At 40.0% G+C, this 19572-nt stretch overlaps 1 pseudogene; it reads left to right on the top strand.

Annotated features, from left to right (window-relative positions):
- Nucleotides 1–643: 643 nt before the first annotated feature.
- On the top strand, nucleotides 644–796 carry LOC149446035 (U2 spliceosomal RNA; annotated as a pseudogene).
- The last annotated feature ends 18776 nt before the right edge of the window (nucleotides 797–19572 follow it).

Genomic DNA, 19572 nt, shown 5'->3' with positions numbered 1-19572 from the left:
CTGGTTTGGAAACGAGATCCTGAGCAGTCCGGCAGGACACAGAACAAACATGGGAATGCTTTCCTACACCAGTAGGGGATTTTCCGCCTCTACTGGATAGGAACATTTTGCCCCTTTTATGATCTCTTGTTAAAATAAACCGACCCTTCATGGGTTTTGTGCATCGAATTTTTTTCATGCTAACGATTTGTTTTCTTTTTCTTTGATGCTTTTCTTGTTCTCACACTCATTTATTCTTCATTTCAGACAAATTTCCCCCACCCTACTGCACCTCGCAAAGGTAGCTGGTAAGTTTTATTTTCTGTTTGCTTAAAGTGGAATAAACTCTCTGAATCAGCATTTACTATGTTTAATCCTTATGCTGCTAGCATTATTAGATAGATAGGAAGGTATATTACACACTGCTCAAAAAAATTTAAGGAACACTTTGAAAACACATCAGATCTCAATGGGGAAAAATCTTCTGCTGGATCTCTATACTGATATGGACGGGGTAATGTGTTAGGAATGTAAGGATACCCCATCGTTTGATAGTGATGAAAATGATCAACCTACAGAGGACTGAATTCAAAGATACCCCAAAAATCAAAGTGAAAAAATGATGCATCAGGCTGGTCCATTTTGCTGAAATTATCCCCCAATTATCGCTTCTCGGCCTTTTGGCTAAGATCAAGTGTAGTATCTGTTCTTATCAGTGTCCAGTAGGGGTGCTCCCGGTCATTCTAGCTTTGCGGGGATGACTGGTTGTATAGTACCCCTGCTGGTATGATGGGGGTCCTGACGGCTAGTACCGGTTGGAACAGAAACCGAGGCGCCCACAGGCTGTTGGGGCCCGGGAGTAATTCCCCCGGGAAGACTGGAGGGGCCCAGTTCCTCCTGATTTGAACGGATCTACCTTGTCTGGCCAGGGGCCGGGAAGGCAGAAAGTCCGCGAACCAGTGCCCCCTGAGTGGTCGCCTCAGGGGTGCTCTTAGTAACACCTGGGTGTGGGACCCCAACGTGTGAAAAGGCACATGGTCACTGTGTTCAAACACTTTTTTTGCACAGCGCCCTCGGGACCAGGCCTTTTGGCTAAGTTCTGGGCAATTTTTGCTACAGGCCTCAGGGCCTGGTCTGTGCACAATTGGCACGACCACTTTTTATTTATTTCATTTATTATTTCTCCCACTTTTGTCACTTTCACTCTTAAATGTGTGTTTTATTTCCTCACTGGATGGAGGGTGTGGGTCCTCGGGCCTACCCTGAAGTCTAGGGGGAGGATGTGTGGCCTTTTGGTTCCTTCCTCCCCTGTCCCTAGGGGGTTTTCTCTTCGGGAGCACCCCCTGGCCAAGTACTGAGTGGCTGGCTTCGGCTGGCCACAAGGAACGGTGGTCGGCCAGGCCTTTTTGCTAGGTGGACCAAATGGGAACCTTGTCCCTGTCAGGAGCTTCATGCCCCGGGGGATCAGGGTAGAGGTCCATCCCCTTCGGGGGAAGGACAAAGCACACCCCTAAGTGCACTTTTTTGTGTGGTGTTTTGCACTTGCACGTTTTTTGTGAACACTTATGGGTTTTTTCGTTTTTTGCATGTTCGGGGACTTAAAAAAAAAATAATAATTAATGTACACGTATTGGGATTTTTTTTTTTTAGCAGACATGTAGCAGAAAACATTTTGCCCTAAATTTATGATGAAATTTGAATTTTTTTTAGTGAATATGTTTTATAGCAAAAAGTCAAAAATATTGTTTTTATTTTCAAAATTGTCAGTCTTTTTTGTTTATAGCGCAAAAAAATAAAAAACGCAGAGGCGATCAAATACCACCAGAAAAAAGCTCTATTTATGGGGAAAAAAGGACATAAATTCCATTTGGGGGCAGCGTTGCATGACCGCGCAATTGTCAGTTAAAATAATGCAGCGCCATATCGCAAAAAATGGCCTGGTCAGGAAGGGGGGGGGGGCAAATCCTCTGGAGGGCAAGTGGTTAAAGGCTTACCTGTAGGTAAAAAATACAAAATTGGGTTTACTTCCACTTTAAATACCACCACCAGCCCCTCCCTCTTAGATTGTAAACTCCAAGGATCAGGGCCCTTCTATCCCTCTTGTATTGAACTGTATTGTTGCTGTATTGTCTCCTGTTATATTGTAAATCGCTGAGCAAACTGTTGGCGCTATATAAATCCTGTATAACAATAATAGTTTGAAGTGCTATTATACAGTTGAGGTCTGCATTAAAGTGATATTAAACCCTAAGTTTACCTAAAAAGAAAATATACCAGATAAGCACAAGGGACATTACTGACCTTCAGTGTATTGTGTCCCTTGTGCTTCCGTCTTCTAGTTCAGAAGTAGTCTTCCTCCTCTGATCCCCTACCACGGCCATAATCTTCTGTGAGGCAAGGGTTAAAAGAAAGAAGGCGTTGTCAATGGGACTCATCAAGAGTGCCCAACTATGCCTGTCCTTTTTGCCAAGCTCATCCATTCATAAAAGTTATACTATAGCTCCTATGAATGAAACACAATCTATGAATGAAGGAGGGGCTGATGATTGAATGGTCTGACCCCTCCATTCATAGATCGCATTTCATTCATAGAAGCTGTGGTATTGCCAGGGTGGCGGACTGACAACTCATAGGGCCCCCGGGCAATAGGGGATCATGGGGCCCCTGTGTCCTTGCCCAAACTCAAAAAAGCCTATGAAAAAGGTACCAGGGGCATCTCATGGGGCCCCCTACTGACCCCGGGCCCTCGGGCAGTGCCCTAGGTTCCAAATGGTCAGTCCACCCCTGCTCAGGATAAAATGTACATGAAATGGTTTGATACAGTAATGTTATACTATGTGATTTTAGTGTATTTAGTGAATGTCACTTTTTCACATTTTTAAATTTCCCGCCGTTCCGTCCCCCGTACGTCCCGACATCGCAGGGAGCGGAACCCAGAAGACGGATGCCGGCATCGGCCGGAGGACATTGCTGGGAACACTGCAGGAGGAACATTGCGGGAGCGCAGGACAAGGTAAGTGAAGAAGAGATCCCTGAGCAGCGCTGCCGTGTATTCCCGAGTGTAGCTCGGGGTTACCGCTTGTGGTGCTGAAACTTTACCCCGAGCTACACTCGGGAATACCGCCAGGGAGGTTAAAATCGTGAAATTTTGTGTGCAATTTCAGCGTAATTTCAGATGTTATTTCTGAAGAATTTATTGTTACTAGTGAGGATTTTCAATGATTTCTTGCAATTTGCAGTTCGATTTCATGTGAAATCACAACAAAACTGCAGAAAAAGTAACGTGATAGCTACTTTAGAAATCGCACTGCAGCAGATCGCACATGTTAAGACACTGAAATTCACATTCATTAGATGCAATTTCAAGTGTGATTTCAATTCGAAAACTGCACCGGAAATGGCACCAGTATGACCGGGCACTAACACTCACCCATTCTGTTGCCCGTTCCCCTGATCTTCACTTTCTTAACCATCTCAATTCCAGCATAATATACCACTTTCCTTTCCAGACCATTTATAATTTTCAGTACTGTGATAGTTTGACTGACATTTACTTAGTCATGCAACACTGTATCCAACTCAGTCTTATGCCATAGACACAGTCGGAGCTTTCATTTGGTATTTACTGACCACTGCTTTTGGTACTTCTTCACTATACATGGTATAGGACTGGAAATTCTGAGAGAAAAAAAACTTTCCCTTATTTTTTTGTTATAAACCAAATAAATCTGTCCTCAGTCCCTTTCTCTGTCTCAAAAGTGAGACATCAGGGGCCTGTTTAGCCCGTTAACATTTCAGCAAAGCCCCCTAACAGGGCTCCCAAAAAATTGTGAAAAATTATTTTAAAAAATGTGAAAAAAAATTATATTATAAAATATAATAGACAAAATTGTAAAAAATAATAAAGTAAAAATTACTTACATCGTTCACTGTCCTACTGACACCTATCTCGCCCTACTAACACCATCCACTGCTCTGCTGACAAAGTCCACTGTTCTACTGACACCGTTCATCCAAAATTACTGACATCGTTCACTGTCATACTGACACCTATCTCTGCCCTACTGACACCATCCACTGCTCTACTGGCAAAGTCCACAGCCCTACTGACAAAGTCCACTGTTCTACTGACACTGTCCACTTCTCTACTGACTGACACCGTCCACTTCTCTACTGACTGACACCATCCACTGTCCCACTAAAACAAACCTCTGCCATACTGACATGTCCACTGCTGTACTGACACCATCCACTGCTCTACTGTCCATGTTTTAACACATTTTAAAGTGTTTGTTTACATTTATGTATCTCTCTCTCTCTGTGTATATATATATATATATATATATACATACAATCATGGCCAAACATATTGTCAGATAATGCTCCACACTTCACCCAGAAAAGTGGTGCAATTTATTTCTTTTGTTTGTATTGGTATGACACAAAAAAGCAGAGAAACAAAAAGCCAAATCTGAAATATTCCACGCAAAACTCCAGAATGGACTGGACAAAATTAATGGCACCCTCAATTTAATATTTGGCAGCACATCCCTTGGAAAAAATAACTGAAATCAATGGCTGCCTGTAACCATCTATGAGTTTCTTCCACCTCTCTACTAGAATTTTGGAGCGCTCTTCTTTCGCCAACTGCTCTAGGTCTCTCAGATTGGAAGGGTTCCTTTTCCCAACTGCTGTTTTGGGATCTCTCCACGGGTGCTCTATGGGATTGAGATCTGGACTCATTGCTGGCCTGTTCAGTCCTCCTCTCCAACGCTTTGTCTTAAACCCTTTTTCATTCATTTTTGACATGTGCTTTGGGCCATTGTCCTGCTGTAAAAACCATGACCTCTGATGGAGTGATGGAGACCCAACCAGGGGCGGACTGACCATTTGGGAACTCAAGCAGTGCCCGAGGGCCCTGGGATCAGAAGGGGGCCCCATGAGATGCCCCTGGTACCTTTCATAGGCTTTTTTGGGTGTGGTTTGAGTGTGGGCAAGGACACAGGGGCCCCATGATCCCCTATTGCTTGGGGGGCCAGATGAGCTGTCAGTCCGCCCCTGGACCAAACTTTCTGACTCTAGGCCCTACATTGCAACCCAGAATTGTTTGGTAGTCGTCAGATTTCATAATGCCATGCACACGGTCAAGACATCCAGTGCCTGAAGCTGCAAAGCAACCCCAAAACATCAGTGACCCTCCACCATGTTTGACTGTAGGGACCATTTTCTTTTCATTCAAGGCCTCATTGATTTTTTCTGAAAACAGCAGAATGATGGGCTTTACCATAAAGCTGTAATTTTGTTACGTCTGTCCACAGCACATTCTCCCAAAAGGATTTTGACTTCCTCGGTTAAGTTTTGTCTCCAATCTAGCTTTTTTATGTTTCTGTGTCAGCAACGGGGTCCTCCCGGGTCTCCTATCATAGCATCCTTTTTCATTCAGATGGTGACGTATAGTGTGAGCTGGCACAGTTGTACCCTGTGCCTGAAGGTCAGCTTGAATTTTTCTGGGAGTTGATCGAGGTTCTTTATCCACCATTCAAACAATCCTTTTTTGCAATCTTTGATAATTTTTTCTCTTTTGTCCACACCCAGGGAGATTAGCTACAGTGCTAAATTGTGGTGGAATGGGGTGCAAGTGGGGGAATAAAGTGCTCGATATGGTGCTTAGTGATGTATCTTCCTCCTATTTGATTATATCAGTGCTCCACCACATGTGCCACTCCAATGCATGCACCACAGATCCATGACACATGACTTATTTAAAAGGAAGGTTATAAGTGCTGGTTACCCCAAGTTTCTGTTTCAGCTTCTATTGGTAACTTCCTTCTCTATGGGCCTCTTCCTCAAAGGTGGCATACAGCTCTCTCTCAATAAAGAATCATGTGTGCCAGAAGACAAATAATTTCATGGTGTAGTATTTATTAAAGAATTAAAACTTACAAGGAATATAAATAAGAATTACACTCACATTTTCTGGTGCCTGATACCTCGGCACCAATACACTCAGCCTTGGGTATTGCCATCACTCCACTCACAGGAGTTGGTGTGCATTCCAATTACCGGAACCGGAAATGACATCAGTACGTAAACCGGATATGGCGGACATATTGACTGCTTCTACATGTTTCAACATCACGGCATCCTCAGGAAGCTCCTCATGTAGTTTATTAATATTCCTTATACATTTTTAATTCTTTAATAAATACTACACCATGAGATTATGTGTCTTCTGGCACACACTGATTCTCTATTGATGTAGAGCTGTATGCCACCATTGAGGAAGAGGCCCATAGAGAAGAAAGTTCCCAATAGTGAGCTGAATCAGTAACCTGGGATAACCAGCGCTTTTGACCTTCCTTTTAAATAAGGGGTCATGGATCTGTGGTGCATGCATTGGAGTGGCACACGTGTTGGAGTGCTGATATAATCAAATAGGAGGAAGATACATCACTAAGCATCATATCAGGCACTTTATTATTCACTACATGGTGTGGGACATTTTAAATACAGAACTTTGCACCTTTATGCTATATTTGGAGAAGGATTGAAGTATATACTGTATGATATTGTTTATTATTTGGGGATAGTTACATTTGTGGAGTGTGAATGTCGCACTTTTGTTGTTCATTTGTGTGAAGTGGTACCCACATGTGTGCATGTGAACGTTGGAGTTCATTAAGTGCACACCTTAATGCAATAGATTGCGAACGCCTATGGTAGTGTCTTTATTCAGCATGGGCAAATATGCCCATGTGCATGAAGCCTTCGTTTGCAACAAAGTGCAATGCTTTTGCTTAAATTAAAAAAAATCTTTTCCGTCTTTTGCTGCTTATCAGATTTCCTGCAATCTCGTTGCATTTACTTCCTGTTTATAAGCGGTCACTTCAACACATCATTTTTTAAAGTGGATTTTTAAGGTGACAACAATGGAGCATGCCGGTACGATTAGTTTTGGCATTGCTGCTTGTAGTCTCCATTAGGAAAGTGTATGCCAGGAGAATCTAATTCTATTAGCGGGTTAGAAAGGATTTTTTCCCGGTTGGAGCAAATAGGACTGCACTTTGTAAGAATTTTTTTGCCTCATCCTTGGAATTAGCGTTCTTTGGATGCAGATTTTTAATTATCTGTTGTTTTTTTTTTGTTGGTTGAACTTGATGGATGTGTGGATGGATATATATATATATATAAAGACCAGGGGCGGACTGACAACTCATGGGGCCCCCAGGCAATAGGGGATCATGGGGCCCCTGTGTCCTTGCCCAAACTCAAAAAAGCCTATGAAAAAGGTACCAGGGGCATCTCATGGGGCCCCCTACTGACCCCGGAACCTCGGGCAGTGTCCGAGTTTCCAAATGGTCAGTCCGCTCGATAAAGACAATATTGAAGGATTGCTGCACATAAAATATTTATTCCATAGTAGAAAGATTACGAAAATATATCAGAAGTATTCCATAATGTAGACATTATGGAATACTTCTGATATATCTTTGTAATTCTTGTATGATGGAATAAATATTTTATGTGCAGCAATCCTTCAAATTTTTCTTTATGTATAAGACCTGTGAGACAATCTGATTGCATTGCACAATAAGATTTCTGTCCACCTCACCTGATTTTTATATATATATACAGTTGCAAGAAAAAGTATGTGAACCCCTTGGGATTACGTGGAGTTTTGCATGAATTGGGCATAAAATGTGCTCTGAACATCATCTAAGTCACAACAATAGAAGAACACAGTCTGCTGAACATAATACTACTCAAACATTAGATGTTGCCATGGTTTAATTGCACATAAAATGTAAACATTCACAGTGCAGGGAGGAAAAAGTATGTGAGGCCCTAGCTTAATGACTTCTCCCAGAGCTAATTGGAGCCAGGAGTGAGCCAACCTTGACTCCAATCAGTGTGATGATATTGGATGTGTTGCTGACAGCTGTCCTGCCCTTAAAAAACACACACCTGTTTTGGGTTTACTGATTTCAAGAAGCACTGTCTGATGTGAACCATGCCTTGCAGAAAAGAGCTCTCAGAAGACCTACGATCAAGAATTGTTGACTTGCATGAAGCTGGAAAGGGTTACAAAAGTATCTCCAAAAGCCTTGATGTTCATGTGTCCACGATAAGACAGACTGTCTACAAATGGAGAAAGTTTAGCACTGTTGCTACTCTCCCTAGACGTGGTCGTCCTGTAAAAATGACTACAAGAGCACAGTGCAGAATGCTGCATGAGGTAAAGAAGAATCCCAGAGTGTCAGCTAAAGACCTACAGAAATCTCTGGCACATTCTAACATTTTTGTTGACACATCTACAATAAGGAAAACATTAAACAAGAATGGAGTACATGGGATGACACCACGGAGGAAGCCATTGCTGTCCAAAAAGAATATTGCAGCACGTTTGAAGTTTGCAAAAGAGCACCTGGATGTTCCACAGCACTATTGGCAAAATATACTGTTATACAGATGAAACCAAGATTGAGTTGTTTGGGAAGAACACACAACACTATGTGTGGAGAAAAAAAGGCACAGCACACCAACATCAAAACCTCATCCCCACTGTAAAACATGGCGGAGGGAGCATCATGGTTTGGGACTGCTTTGCTGCCTCAGGGCCTGGACGGATTGTTATCATTGATGGGAAAATGAATTTCAGAGTTTATCAAGACATTTTGCAGGAAAACGTACGACCATCTGTCCGCCAACTGAAGCTCCGCAGAGGATGGGTGATGCAACAGGACAATGACCCAAAGCATACAAGTAATTCAACAAAACAATGGCTGCAACAGCACAGAATACGCCTTCTGGAGTGGCCCAGTCAGAGTCCTGACCTCAACCCAATTGAAATGCTGTGGCATGACCTTAAGAGAGCGATTCACACCAGACATCCCAAGAATATTGCTACACTGAGACAGTTTTGTGAAGAGGAGTGGTCCAAAATTACTCCAGATGGTTGTGCAGGTCTGATCTGCAACTACAGGAAACGTTTGGTTGAGGTTATTGCTGCCAAAGGAGGGTCAACCAGTTATTAAGTCCAAAGGTTCACATACTTTTTCCTCCCTGCACTGTGAATGTTTACATGTTATGTGCAATTAAACCATGGCGACATCTAATGTTTGTGTAGTATTATGTTCAGCAGACTGTGTTCTTCTATTGTTGTGACTTAGATGACGTTCAGAGCACATTTTATGCCCAATTCATGCAAAACTCCACGTAATCCCAAGGGGTTCACATACTTTTTCTTGCAACTGTATATATATATATATATATATATATATATATATACATACACACACACACACACTGTATTGGCAAAAGTATTGGGACACCCCTCCAAATCATTGGATTTGGGTGTTCTCATGACCTCCATTGCCACAGGTGTATAAAATCAAGAAGGCATGCAGACTACTTCTACGATCATTTGTGAAAGAATGGGTTGCTACAGGAGCTCAGTGATTTCAAACGTGGTACGATGATAGATTGCCACCTGTACAATCCGTGAAATCTCTTTGCTACTAAATATTCCATGCTCAACTGTTAGTGGGATTATAACAAAGTGGAAGCAACTGGGAACAACAGCAACTCAGCCATGAAGTGGTAGGTCATGTAAAATAACAGAGTGGGGACAATGAATGCTGAAGTGCACAGTGCACAGAAGTTGCCAACCGTCTGCATAGTCAATAGCTAAAGACCTCCAAACTTCATGTGGCCTTCAGATTAGCACAACAACAGTGCGTGGAGAGCTTCATGGAATGGGTTTCCATAGCCGAGCAGCTGCATCCAAGCCTTACATCACCAAGTGCAATGCAAAGCGTCGGATGCAGTGGTGTAAAGCACGCTGCCATTGAACTCTTGAGCAGTGGAGACGTGTTCTCTGGAGTGAGGAATCACGCTTCTCTGTCTGTCAATTCAATGGACATGTCTGGGTTTGTCAGTTGCCAGGAGAACAGTACTTGTGGACAGCCTTCCCAGAAGAGATGAAGCTGCAAAAGGTGGGCCAACACTATATTGAACCTTGTGGACTAAGACTGGGATGCCATTAAAGTTCATGTGCATGTAAAGGCAGGTGTCCCAATACTTTTGGCAACATAGTGTATATATGTGTGTATATATATATATATATATATATATATATATATATATATATACAGTATATATATATTCAGGGGTTGGACATAATTATGGTAACACCAGGTAGAAGAACAAGAACATTACCTAATATGGTGTTAGGCCGCCTTTGGCATCCAAGACGGCCTGAATTATCATGGAAATTGATGAATATAGGTGGATGATAATAGAATCTGATACCACTCACTATGCAAAAATCTTTCCAGTTCTCAGAGCGATGTCAGAGGCAGAAAATGAGCTCAAACCTTGTCCTCAAAAATTGACCATAGTGGCTCTATGATATTGAGGTCCGGTGACTGGGATGCTCAGGGAAGGTGAGAGACTTCATCTGCATGCTCATCAAATCACAATTTGACAACACCAGCTGTGTGAGTTGGAGCATTATCCTCTTGGTAAACGGCGATGTCTTTGGGAAACAATGTCTGCACCATGGGGTGCACATGGTCGGCCAAAATATATACATAATCTCTGGCCGTGACTCTACCTTTCAAGGGGATGATGGGGCCTGCATAAGATATGGCTGCCCAAACCATGATTGTATCGCCACCATGCTTTACCATTGGCACAAGACAACCCTGGTCGTAAGCTTGGGACAGTGTTCGCCACACGTAAACATGTCCGGTGGTTGGCAAAAGTGTGAAGCTCAATTCATTCACATTACAGTCTTCCACTGATCAATAATTAATTTCTTGGTGTTGCACTACTCTCTCCTCTTCTGAGCATTAATATCGGTCACTAGGGGTTTGGCAGTTGCAGCTCACCCGTGAATGTTTTGCTTATGGAATTCCCTTCGCACAGTTTTTGTGGATATGGGCTTTGGAAGACTGAGATTGAGCTCTGCAGTCACTTTTGCAGCAGTTGTTTTCTTATTCCAGGTCACAATCCTTTCCAATGTCCTTCTGTCTCTTTTGGTTAGTTGACCATGTCTACCATGTTTATGCTTATTAGACAATGTTTTCCTGGAACCTGTATATGCCGTCATAACCTTTGATACGGTACCTCGCGACACCGCAAATGAGTTGGCAACTTCAGTCACAGAGGAACCAGCTAAGCGGCACCAACAATTTGCCCTCTTTAAAGCTCAGTAAGCTCTGACATGACTCTGTATTACTAGCAGCGCACACAGTGAATGAAGAAAATGAAGCTTCCCATCTGTTAGGTGTCTCATCACACAGCAGAAGCAAAAGAAAATATATACACATGCACTTACAGGCCACTCTATTAGGTACAACTCACTAGTACTGGGTTGGATCCCCTTTTTCCTTCAGAACTGCCTTAGTTCTTCATGGCATAGATTCAGCAAGGTGTTGGAAACATTCCTCAGAGATTTTGGTCCATATTGGCATGATAGCATCACGCAGTTGCTGCAGATTTGTCAGCTGCACATTCATGATGCGAATATTCCTTTTCACCACTTCCCAAAGGTGCTCTATTGGATTGAGATCTGGTGACTGTGGAGGCCATTGGAGTACAGTGACCTCATTGTCATATTCAAGAAACCAGTTTTAGATGATTTGAGCTTTGTGACATGGGGCATTATCCTGCTGGAAGGAGCCATCAGAAGATGTAGTAATAAAGGGATGGACATGGTCAGCAACAATACCCAGGTAGGACGCTGTGTTTAAATGATGCTCAGTTGGTACCAAGGGGCCCAAAGTGTGCCAAGAAAATCTCCCCCACATCATTACACCACCACCAGCCTGAACTGTTGATACAAAGCTGGAGGGATCCATGCTTTCTTGTTGTTTATGCCAAATTCTGACCCTACCATCTGAATGTTGCAGCTGAACTTGAGACATTCAGACCAGGCAACATTTTTCCAATTGGTGAGCCTGTGTGAATTGTAGCCTCTGTTTCCTGTTCTTAGCTGACAGAAGTGTCACCCGGTGTGGTATTCTGCTGCTATAACCCACCTGCTTCAAGGTTCAATGTGTTTTGCGTTCAGAGATGGTATTCTTCATACATTGGTTACTGTTGCCTTTTTGCCTTTCTATCATCTCTAACCAATCTGTCCATTCTCCTCTGACCTCTGACATCTTCAAGGCACTTTCTTTCCCATTTTGATGCTCGGTCTGAACTTCAGCAAGTCACCTTCCTCACGTCTACATGTCTAAATGCATTGAGTTGCTGCCATGTGATTGGTAACACAAATTGCTAATCAGCCAAACAATTGAACAGGTGTACCTAATAAAGTGGTCGGTGAGTGTGTATGTATATATATATATATATATACATACATACATACACACATACACACAGTATACAGTATATATATATATACATACTCACACACACTTGCAAAACCAATATTTTTATTTTCAGCTCTGCAACTTCCCGTGTCACCTTCCCACCCATTGGGCAATAATTCACCAGTGTGATAATTTATGATGATGCAAATTCTCAGCTTGAGGAGCAAACAGTTGACATAGGCTGCAAACCTAAAATAGGAAGCATTGGCTGAAATACAAGAATGCTTGAATGCAATTGAAAACCATTGGGCAAATCAACTGTTCCCATACGGAGTTTAGATTTAAATGAAAAAAAGAAAACAGTAGCATATATAGTATATAACATAGTGTAGTATATAACAGTAGCATATATAGTATATAACATAGTATCAGGGGCGGACTGACAACTCATGGGCCCCCCGGGCAATAGGGGATCATGGGGCCCCTGTGTCCTTGCCCAAACTCAAAAAAGCCTATGAAAAAGGTACCAGGGGCATCTCATGGGGCCCCCTACTGACCCCGGGCCCTCGGGCAGCGCCCGAGTTTCCAAATGGTCAGTCCGCCCCTGCATAGTATAGTATATAACAGTAGCAGATATAGTATATAAAATAGTATAGTATATAAGAGTAGTATATAACATAGTATAGCATATAACAGTAGCATATATAGTATATAAAATAGTATGGTATATAACAGTAGCAGTGGCGGACTGACAACTCATGGGGCCCCCGGGCAATAGGGGATCATGGGGCCCCTCTGTCCTTGCCCAAACTCAAAAAAGCCTATGAAAAAGGTACCAGGGGCATCTCATGGGGCCCTCTACTGACCCGGGCCCTCGGGCAGTGCCCGAGTTTCTAAATGGTCAGTCCGCCCCTGAACAGTAGCATATATAGTATATAACATAGTATAGTATATAACAGTAGCATATATAGTATATAACATAGTATAGTATATAACAGTAGCATATATAGTATATAACATAGTATAGTATATAACAGTAGCATATATAGTATATAACATAGTATAGTATATAACAGTAGCATATATAGTATATAACATAGTATAGTATATAACAGTAGCATATATAGTATATAACATAGTATAGTATATAACAGTAGCATATATAGTATATAACATGGTATAGTATATAACAGTAGCATATATAGTATATAACATAGTATAGTATATAACAGTAGCATATATAGTATATAACATAGTATAGTATATAACAGTAGCATATATAGTATATAACATAGTATAGTACATAACAGTAGCATATATAGTATATAACATAGTATAGTATATAACAGTAGCATATATAGTATATAACATAGTATAGTATATAACAGTAGCATATATAGTATATAACATAGTATAGTACATAACAGTAGCATATATAGTATATAACATGGTATAGTACATAACAGTAGCATATATAGTATATAACATAGTATAGTATATAACAGTAGCATATATAGTATATAACATGGTATAGTATATAACAGTAGCATATATAGTATATAACATATAACAGTAGCATATATAATATATAACATAGTATATAACAGAAGCATATATGTATATAACATAGTATAGTATATAACATAGTATAGTATATAACAGAAGCATATATAGTATATAACATAGTATATAACAGCATCATATATAGTATTTCTTAGCTTGATTAAGTGTCTTTTTATGGACAAACAGATCAGCTTCACTCGTGCTTGTATAAGAAAATCTTTAATAATATCAATTACTTTGAGCTCTAATAAATTACAGACGAAAGCAAATAATTATCATGGATTGTATAAAATATTATACGCCATTCCAATTATAAACGTAATGTTTAAATAGCTAATTTAACATATTTTACCTTTTGCCTGCAGTTTGCTTCAAATATGATGGAACGAAAAGTGTTTTTTTTTTTTTTCCATTTTCACTTTTTTTTTTATTCAGTAATGTGCAGCAGAAGTTCCTATTTTTTAATTTCCTTCCCACAATTGGGTGCTTCAAGAGCACACAGGTTCACTTCAGCAAGAGATAAAATTGCTCCCTTAGTATTGTACCCATTTGATTCAGTAAGAAGATGACAGGGACATCTCCATATCTTCCAATCAAGTTACGTGACTCCTTTTTGGTCTGTCCCTGCCCTGAGATCCCATGTGTAGCAATGTAATGCATGATATGGCAAGTCCATCAAACCATCCTGGCTTAACAGAAACAACAATGAATTCAATCTGCGGCATTAAAAATGAAAAGTGACAGCTTGAAAGCTAACCCTGTTCTTCATGTTTAACATCCACATCTAAATGGCACGGAGTTATTACACTCACAAAGGGACTCGTAACTCTTTTCATTAGATAATGCAAAAAAATGTGAAATGAGAATAGTTTTCTCTAATATGGATAATACGTTACCCTGTTTATTCCATTACCTTCAGAATAAAATCATCTTAAAGAAAATGATGCTGAATTACAGATGTCAAGCTTGATGCTTGAGGACAAGCTTCATCATACAAAAGTCGTTATTGGGATATCAGTGATACATTATATGTTTAAGTTATGATCAGTGCGGCACGATTGTCTAATTCACGTATCGGGGGCTTCTCTATATTATGTGTGATAGGTAATCGAGGAAATATATTCCTTTCAAATGGCCACACGAAGTAAGCATTGCTATGAAAATTGCTACAGTGAATTTTATATTAGACTGTGTTAAATAAGAAAATACTAGATAGAAAGACTAATCTGAAATGATCACATGATAAAGATGGACATTTTAAAGGGAAAATGTGGTTGCCCCTGTATTGTGCTGGTTTAGGTGACTATTAAAATGGTTCTAAAGACATTCTATGCATGGAGGTAAAAAATCTTCTGTGTGTAGCAGTCCCCCCGCAGCCCCCTGAGCCTCCTCTGCCCATATGGAAGAAAAATATATTTGAAATATATTTTAAAATATTCTTCCCAAATATATTGCAATATTTGAAATGCTACAATTTTGGCCATATTCAATATATTGCAATAAATATATATATATATATATATATATATATATATATATATACTGCATGTTGAAATAGTTATTACAAAACATATAAAAATATTTTAAAAAATGCATTTCAAATATACTGTATGTCTTTAAAAATACAAATATATATTTTTGGAATGCATTTTCAAATATATGCAAAAATATATGTTAAAAATTACTTTTTTATACAGTCATGGCCGAAATTGTTGGCACCCTTGATATTTCTCCAGGAAATCATGTATTTCTCACGAAACGTATTGCATTAACACATGTTTTGCTATACACATGTTTATTCCCTTTGTGTGTATTGGGACAAAACAAAAAAAGGGAGGAAAGAAAGCAAATTCGACATAATGTCACACAAACCTCCAAAAATGGGCTGGACAAAAGTATTGGCACCCTTTCACAACTGCGGATAAATAAGAATGTTACAAGCATGTGATGCTCCTGTAAACTCACCTGGGGCAAGTAACAGTTGTGGGCAATATAGAAATCACACCTGAAAGCAGATAAAAAGGAGAGACGTTCACTTAACCTTTGCATTGTGTGTCTGTCTGTGCCACACTAAGCATGGACAACAGAAAGAGGAGACGAGAACTGTCTGAGGACCTGAGAACCAAAATTGTGGCAAAATATCAACAATCTCAAGGTTACAAGTCCATCTCCAGAGAACTAGATTTGCCTTTGTCCACAGTGCGCAACATTATCAAGAAGTTTGCAACCCATGGCACTGTAGCTAATCTCCCTGGTCGTGGACGGATGAGGAAAATTGATGAAAGATTGCAACGCAGAATAGTCCGGATGGTGGATAAGCAGCCCCAAACATGTTCCAAAGACATTCAAGCTGTCCTGCAGGCTCAGGGAGCATCAGTGTCAGCGCGAACTATCCGTCAACATTTAAATGAAATGAAACGCTATGGCAGGAGACCCAGGAGGACCCCACTGCTGACACAGAGACATAAAAAAGCAAGACTACAGTTTGCCAAAATGTACTTGAGTAAGCCAAAAGCCTTCTGGGAAAACGTCTTGTGGACAGATGAGACCAAGATAGAGCTTTTCGGTAAAGCACATCATTCTACTGTTTACCGAAAACGGAATGAGGCCTACAAAGAACAAAACACAGTACCTACGGTAAAATATGGTGGAGGTTCAATGATGTTTTGGGGTTGTTTTGCTGCCTCTGGCACTGGGTGCCTTGACTGTGTGCAAGGCATCATGAAATCTGAGGATTACCAAAGGATTTTGGGTCGCACTGTAGGGCCCAGTGTCAGAAAGCTGGGTTTGCGTCCAAGATCCTGGGTCTTCCAGCAGGACAATGACCCCAAACATACGTCAAAAAGCACTCAGAAATGGATGGCAAAGAAGCGCTGGAGAGTTCTGAAGTGGCCAGCAATGAGCCCAGATCTAAATCCCATTGAACACCTGTGGAGAGATCTTAAAATTGCTGTTGGGAAAAGGTGTCCTTCCAATAAGAGAGACCTGGAGCTGTTTGCAAAGGAAGAGTGGTCCAAAATTCCGGGTGAGAGGTGTCAGAAGCTTATTGATGGTTATAGGAAGCGACTGATTTCAGTTATGTTTTCCAAAGGGTGTGCAACCAAATATTAAGTTAAGGGTGCCAATACTTTTGTCCAGCCCATTTTTGGGGTTTTGTGTGACATTATGTCATATTTGCTTTTCTGCCTCTGTTTTATATTTGTTCCAATACATACAAAGGGAATAAACATGTGTATAGCAAAACATGTGTTAATGCAATACCTTTTTTGTGTGAAATACTTGATTTTCAGGAAAAATATCAAGGGTGCCAACAATTTCGGCCATGACTGTATGTTAAACAAAATCTGAAGAATATATTTAAAAATATATATTCTTCAGATTTTGTTAACATACAAAAAAGTCATTTTAACATATATTTTTGCATATATTTGTAAAACGCATTCCAAAAATATAAAAAAAAGTCATCTTAACATATATTTCTAAATGCATTCCAAATGCATTTTCATTTTTAAAGACAGTATATTTGTAATGTATTTTAAAAAATATTTTTCATATGTTTTGTAATAAAAACGCATTTCAACATGCAGTGTGTATATATATATATATATATATATATATACACAATGGGGCAAAAAAGACTAATCTGAAATGATCACATGATAAAGATGGACATTTTAAAGGGAAAATGTGGTTGCCCCTGTATTGTGCTGGCTTAGGTGACTATTAAATTGGTTCTAAAGACATTCTATGCATGGAGGTAAAAAATCTTCCGTGTGTAGCAGTCCCCGCCCCCCCCCCCCTCCCCGCAGACCCTCTTAACACTTACCTGAGCCTCCTCTGCCCATATGGAAGAAAAATATATTTGAAATATATTTTCAAATATTCTTCCCAGATATATTGCAATATTTGAAATGCTACAATTTTGGCCATATTCAATATATTGCAATAAATAAATATATATATATATATATATATATATATATATATACTGCATGTTGAAATGCGTTATTGCAAAACATATAAAAAATATTTAAAAAAAATACATTTCAAATATACTGTATGTCTTTAAAAATACAAATAAATCTTTTTGGAATGCATTTACAAATATATGCAAAAATATATGTTAAAATTACTTTTTTATATGTTAAACAAAATCTGAAGAATATATTTAAAAAATATATTCTTCAGATTTTTTTAACATATAAAAAAGTCATTTTAACATATATTTTTGCATATATTTGTAAAATGCATTCCAAAAATATAAAAAAAGTAATCTTAACATATATTTCTAAATGCTTTCTAAATGCATTTGTATTTTTAAAGACATACAGTATATTTGAAATGTATTTTAAAAAATATTTTTCGTATGTTTTGTAATAAAAACGCATTTCAAAATGCAGTGTATATATATATATATATATATACATATATATATATGTGTATCTCCATTCAGTCATATCTGACCCTTGGCGATTACATGGACCGTCACTCGTAAGCAACTTTTTGAATTCTCTTAGCAATTATTTTACAGGGTAGGTTGCCAGGTCTTTCCCCAACCCCCACCATACAGGAGATCCTGCATGGCCAGGGATGAAACTAGGACAATTTAGACAGGAGCCAATTAACCTACCAACATGTCTTTGGAGTGTGGGAGGAAACCAGAGTACCCGGTGAAAACCCACACGAACACCGGGAGAACATGCAAACTCCATGCAGGAGGCGCCATGGTTGGAAATTGAACCAATGACCCAATTACTGCAAGGCAGAAGTGCTAACCACTAAGCCACTGGGCTGGCAATAAATATATTGAATATGGCCAAGATTGTAGCATTTCAAATATATGGCAATATATTTGGAGAGAATATTTTTAAAATATATATCAAATATATTTTTCTTCCATGTGGGTTGATCCAGCAATGTCCACGAGAGCCTCAGTACTCTGGGGACTCTTACTCCTGATTGGCTGAGGCAGCAGGAGCCATGGGCTCCCATTGATGTCAATCACAGCCAGTGAGCAAATCAGGAGAGTGAGGAGGCATGGCCAAGCTGGGGCTATGTGTAAATGGACACACAGAGCCGTGGCTTGGGATTTCCCTCTTCTCATTGGCTCCTGCTGCTGTCAATCACAGCCAGTGAGCCAATCAGGAGAGGGAGGGGCAGGATGGGGTGGAGCCATGGCTCCATATGTGAATGGACACATGGAGCAGCGGCTCAGGAGCATGCCTGCTTGGGTGCCCCCATAGCAAGCTGTTTGCTATGGGGGCACCCAACAGGAGAGAGGGTCCAGGAGCACTGGTGGGGGACCCAAGAAGAGGAGGATCTGGGCTGCTCTATGCAAAACCACTGCACAGGGCAGATAAGTATGACATATTTTTTTTTCTTAAAAATAAAAAACAAGACTTTAGTATCACTTTAAAGTGTGAGACAGATGTGATAATTCAATTTCTGGAATAGACTGTAGAAAAAAAAAAAAGGTTCCCTTACCTATGCGCTAGCAGCACGTTTGCTTTTTTTCTTTTTTACATGTAAGCCTTTAGTAGCACTTTAGTTCCTGGAATGTACTGTAAAAAAAAACAAAAACAAATGTTTGCTTACCTATACATAACTATATACTAGCAGCTGTTGTCACCTTCAGCGTAGTCCCCTTGTGAAGTGATGCACTTTTCTAGATGACTGTGCCACTTCCGGAAACATTCCTGAAATTTCTATG

This window comes from Staurois parvus, unplaced genomic scaffold, assembly GCF_062004578.1.
Source record: "Staurois parvus isolate SC_StPar_1 unplaced genomic scaffold, SC_StPar_1.0 ptg000698l, whole genome shotgun sequence".
Lineage (NCBI taxonomy): Eukaryota > Metazoa > Chordata > Amphibia > Anura > Ranidae > Staurois > Staurois parvus.
This window is presented reverse-complemented; position numbering and strand designations above follow the sequence as displayed.